Raw genomic sequence first — 6,037 nt, forward strand, 5'->3', positions numbered from 1 at the left:
TGTACGTTGTTGTAGGTTAAGCCGTTTAGACGTTACAAGCTTATTGTCCTTTTGGCACTACGCCGCCATATTTTTTTCTGTGTCTACGTATTTTTTACCACCTCCCCTTTCACTTGGCACCTGTTACGTCACGATCCGACAAGCAGTCGTGCCTCCACTACGAAATGAGCAAAAAACGAGAGTAGAACTTAGCGATTTCTTATGGGATTTAACATGGGGAAATACGCAGAACTCTTGCTGCCCCCTTACTGACATGCTAATGTACCGGTTATATTGGCGTCTTCAGCAGAAGAACTGAAACAAATTATGAATAAGCTGGGTACTGTTAGTACGAAATATGGTTTGAAAATAAATATTTCAAAAACCAAAATACCGATTATCATGGTAATAAACTTAACAGAATACGAAGTGGTCAGATTTTCTAAATACTGAGGCTTTTTTTATGAAATATTCATTCAGTTTTCTTCCCACGAGTCGGTCGGTTCTTTGATTTAGCGAGGCAGTGCACCCATACTCTGCCTAGGCTATAATCTCCTTCGGTTTGCCTCCTCCTTCGGGCATCACTTAAGTCCCACTTTTTTTCTTATGCAATGCATTCTTGCGGCACTATGGTGTTAAACCTTGAGGACGGGGAGGCGGTGTATTAGAATGATGCATAGCCGCCTGCCCTGCGCTTATCTATTTGTTCTCAGTGGTTTTTTCCACTGACTCTTGTATTAGAAGGGGTTTTCTCCATGGGTATAGATTTGAGTATCAGGTTGTGTATGACGGATAGGGTTTAGATTAGATAATGGTCAGCAGAGTGCTGATCTATTTAGTTACCTTTTACGATAAAGAGAAGAAGCTGTAAAGGTATTTTACTTGAGCTGCCCGCCTCCACACGAAGGTAATTGCTTAGTGATTAGTGGGACAATCCTATTAATACCAGAAGAATTTAACATAAAAACTAGACATATAAGATATTTTGGACAAATAACTATATAGTTGAAGGCAACGTAGTGGGCAAAAGATCCATAGAAAGATCTCCAGATGATGCCACTACATCCTTACGGAGAAAAGATGAAGGAGATCAGGTATTGGCAAATATTTGATGTTGCCTTCACGATTTCATCAAATACCGGCGGGATAAAATAAATGTGATTAGAAAAGTCAGAAAACTAAATGATGAATTGACTGATTATTACATGTGTCTTTAATTAGGTGCTTATTATTTTTAAATTGAAATAAAACAAAGTCTATGTCGTTACGTCTAAAATATAACATCTTTTAAATGTCCGCCGCGACTTCGCTGGGTGATGCGCATCCAAAACGTCCAATTCTCCGCGATCTTGGCCAAAAATTAGACCGCATTTAACCGATAGCATGAGTTATGTTGATTCGCTGGAGTTTGTGGCTTCACATAAACCTGAGATTTAAAAAAACCTCACAAGAAAGTGTCTAACGGGGTTAAATTGCACAATCCAATGGCTCGTTTACATCATCTCCACGTGAGATAACCAAGACATTAAATTGCTCGTGCAGAATGTTCAATGTTGCATGAGTTCTGTGACACGTAGCTTCATCGTATTGAAACTATATTTGTTGGTGTTCATATCATCTAATTCAAGTCAAAAGAAGTTGGTACTCATCGATCTATAGTGCTCGCTAGGTGATGGCTTGAACAACGTCGGTCTCGAAGAAATATGGATCGATGACTCATCTAGGGCAAAACCTCCATCAAATAGTGACTTTTTTAGGATGCATTGGCAATAGTTGGATCTTATTTGGATTGGTAGCTTTCAATATTCGACAGTTCTGTTTATTGACGTGCCCATTCATCCAAAAATGTATCTCATCGCTGAACATGATTTCTCAAAGAAAATTAGGGTCAGCTTCCTCACTGTTCTAGAGAGAGCCTATTTAGCGATCATTTCACGTCACTATCTATGATTGTTTACCTTTAGCTTCTAAGCCAGTTGAATTTCGTATAGGTGCAAACCCAAATTGCGATGCAAAATTCTTATATTTTCGATAAAAACTTATGATTTGTGGAAAGCCGAGTTCTTGTAAGCGACATAAAATCAATTACTTCAGATTCTTCTGCACACTCTCGTGGGCACCGACGATGTTTTCAGCAGATCTTACGTTTCGTCGGCCTACAGATATTGGATGATTGTTTACTGAATCAGTTTACTTAAATTTATTCACCGCACTGCGAATAATCCTCTCTGTGGGACAATTAGAGTGACCGTAGAATGAAGGTCCTAGAAGATCCATGAAGATTCTAGAGAGTGTCTGCCATAAATTTATAACGAAAAGAGCATACAAGCGACTATAATATGCAGAAGAAAAAAAGAGAGGCTTTGAAAAACAAGTACAAAAAATCCTAGAACATAGCAACAGGCACGAGAGAATTCTATAAAAGAATAAAAAAAGCATACAGTCATTTAGACCAAAACTGACAATAGGCAAAGACAAGGACGGAGAACTACTAACAGAGAAACAAAAAAATATAATGAGATGGAAAGAATACTTTGAGGAAAACCTAAAGACAATGGAAATGATCAAAACGAGACAATATATTTTACGGCGGAGCACCACATAGAAAATTCGAGTTATGAAGTAGTTCAAATAATAAAAAAACTAAAAACAGTAAAGCGACAGGACCGGCTGGAATTTCGGCAGAATTGTTGAAATATGGAGGACCCGAACTCTGAGGAAGAATCCATTACCTGTTAAAGTTGGTCTTATACCAGTTGGTCTTATACAGCCAATATATAAAAAAGGAGGTAACAGGGAATGCCAGAATTACAGATCAATTACATTGCTAAATGTAACATACAAAACCCTTTCTGACATTATGTACACTATATTGTCAGAATACTCCGAAAATATAATTGGTGATTATCAAAATGGATTCAGACCAAATAGATGGAGAACTGTCTCCCACGTTTGACATCAACATAGGGGTGAGACAGGGAGACGCACTTTCAACCATGCTGTTCAACGTAGTTCTTGAGGCAGTCATCAGAAAAACCAATGTAACCGGCCATATAAACACCAAAACAGTACAAATTACTGCATATGCAGACGATATCGCCATTATTAGTAAAAGCAAGACACGACTAATGGAAACGTTTAAGGAAATTGATCCTGAAGCACAAAAAAGAGGGCTTAAAATAAACGAAACCAAAACTAAGTACATAACCATCAAAAGAATACCTGAGAATGAAAATAATATAGTAAAAGAAATCATGAATGTGTTGCTTGTGTGAGTCCATTTCAAAAGGTGAAAGAAATAATAAGTTAGACTTACTCACAATCAATTTAATTTAACTAATCGGACGACCGGTTTCGCTTTCTACAATATGCAAAGCATCTTCAGGTCACGATACAAAGTTAAAATGCTGAAAACAATAATCCCATATTAGGGTGTTGTCTAATAAAGATAAAAACATAGGTAGGTGATACAAATTATATAAATTACAGTAATTATGCCAATATTACATGTCTGTGGTTTTATAAATGAATAAAATAATAATAATAAAATGTTTAAGCAGACAAGGTAAGACCCACAAATTGGTAACATCGTCTATTAAACTGTAATGAATCAATAAATAAATGAACAACTAAATAAACATTACTTACATGCCGGTACTCTATTAATTGATGGTTGAAAGAACATGGTTCAAACTATCTTGGATTGTTGATTGGAGAACTCAGGTTAACTATTGTAATTGTTTAACAGTAAACTGGGAAGTTCTTGAGGAGACAGATTTTATCCAATGAAGTAGAGATGAGTGGAATGTATTGTTTGTTTTATGAAAGTAATGTTCTATACCATTAATTTATTTAAAGTTATTTAAGTTTATTCTGGAGATATATTTATGAAATATGTGTTATTTATTGAGATTTTATGTTTTGTTCTGTAAGGTGACAGTTGTAAGACAATGAATAGGAATGGATGTATAGATTGTGTGGGTGTGCAACGTGCAACGTAACTCACTTGAGTATAGCGGAGTGTATAAGTTGAGCTGCCATACCTGCAATGCATGCTATATTGGTAGAACCTTCAGATCCTTCAATATTAGACTAAAAGAACATCTTAGATACATAGAACGGCCAACATCGGGTCAATCACACTTCTCCCAACATATCCGACATAAAAACCATAACTTTGATCCACAAACTGATTTCACAATCCTCCATACTTGCAACAAAGGCTTATTACTCAATAACCTGGAACATTTAGAAATATTAAAATCTCTGAAAAATCACACAGCTGAAACTTTAAATGCACAGTTAGAACTAGAGTACACACCAGTATACTCAGTACTGATATAAACTTAATATTAATAATTTTACCTGATCTCACTCCATTTCTGCTTTCCACACCAAAATCCATATACTTATATAATTGATTACCCAATATCTTCTTCCATATGAGGTTTTCCATACAGTATCCATTATCTTCATGCACATTTTCTGGAATTAACTTCAACATCATGGTCAAACTTTTTATTCCAGTATCCCATATACTTCCAAATACATTTGATATACTCCTCAGATTATTTGAATTTCTACATAAAGTTCAAAATACGGTCCCCATTGATTAAGTTTTTTGTTCACTGGATTCATTAACATATTACTTTAAACTACATTTTCCTAAAACTATATAAAACATCAGTATTGAACTGGTATGGTACCTCAACTTATTTAACCCAAAATTATTATTACACCCCATCCGGTTGCGAAATACACTCATTTTACAAAATATTTAACTTCAAATTAACACGTGGTTTGATTGTTCCCAACACAACATGGTAAATTCGTTCAGACTGGCAGTATTAATTAAATAGAATTTTGTTAATCCTAATAATTAGCAAATCTACATTTTCTAATAGAAATATTATATTTTAACTATAAACTGTTTTAAATTTAAAATTGTTAAAGTGTCACAGAAATTATTGTACAAACTCACCAATGTTCGTGTCGGTGTGAGGATACCTCTTCATGGTATTGGAAAATTGAAATAAGAATAATTTTACTTTACACCGGTTTAAATAGAGAACCTTTTACCTGTTGGTATAACCAATTTCCGGTCCCAACTGTCAGATATTAAAATTACCAACTAACCTTTGAATACTTAATTTTCAGTCAATTTCTTTAATTTTCTTTAATTTATAAATAATTTTATCAACAATGGTTTATTTGCTTATTATTTTCAGTTCCATATTAACATATCAGAATTTGAATAAATATTTAAAAATACTTATACACACCATGACAGATGACTCACACCAACAATTATTTTCAAAGAAAGTTTGTAATTTAGTTATACATTATACATTTTCAATACAAATGTACATATTTTAATTTAATTAACAAATAATCACTTAAGTTTGTTCTGTAACTTTGACTTAGCTGAGTTAGTTATCATAGCATAAGTATTACAATTATTTATATTGTTACATTGAAATCAATTATTTAAAGTTTGTTAAAGTATGCCAATATTAACACATCAAATAACTTTGATATCTAAAATTAAAATAATTTAGATTTTATTAATATCAGCTTGTCTCATAAACTGGATAACTTAACTTACAGCATTTAAAATAGAAGAAGAACTGTCACACTTTAACCTACATTTGTCAAGTTTACCTCTAAAATCTGATAAACAGCACATAAAAAACTCATTGTCTCCTAATAAGAAATGTAGTTCTTTGGAAATCCTCTCCTTTTATTTTTAATTTTTAATTAAATGTTTGTTTCGTCCCCCGTTTTTAAAGTGTTTTCTGTGTGTTTCTGTGTGTGTGAAAGTGTCTTAATTTAATTTTAACTTAAAATCTTTCGACTTTACAATAATTTGCCAGTTATTGCAACAAATTTATCAAAGAAATTTTGATAACTTCAAGTTTATACAATTGCACACCCACACAATCTATACATCCATTCCTATTCATTGTCTTACAACTGTCACCTTACAGAACAAAACATAAAATCTCAATAAATAACACATATTTCATAAATATATCTCCAGAATAAACTTAAATAACTT

At 33.5% G+C, this 6,037-nt stretch overlaps 1 long non-coding RNA gene across 1 annotated transcript; it reads right to left on the bottom strand.

Annotated features, from left to right (window-relative positions):
* Positions 1-3,286: 3,286 nt before the first annotated feature.
* On the bottom strand, positions 3,287-4,504 carry LOC140434139 (uncharacterized). Its single transcript, XR_011950023.1, has 3 exons — positions 4,345-4,504; positions 4,023-4,218; positions 3,287-3,386 (listed from the first exon to the last, which is right to left on the bottom strand). It is a non-coding gene; the product is annotated as an uncharacterized lncRNA (long non-coding RNA).
* Positions 4,505-6,037: the final 1,533 nt, after the last annotated feature.

The sequence above is a fragment of the Diabrotica undecimpunctata genome, chromosome 2 (genome assembly GCF_040954645.1).
Source record: "Diabrotica undecimpunctata isolate CICGRU chromosome 2, icDiaUnde3, whole genome shotgun sequence".
NCBI classification, from domain to species: Eukaryota; Metazoa; Arthropoda; class Insecta; order Coleoptera; family Chrysomelidae; genus Diabrotica; species Diabrotica undecimpunctata.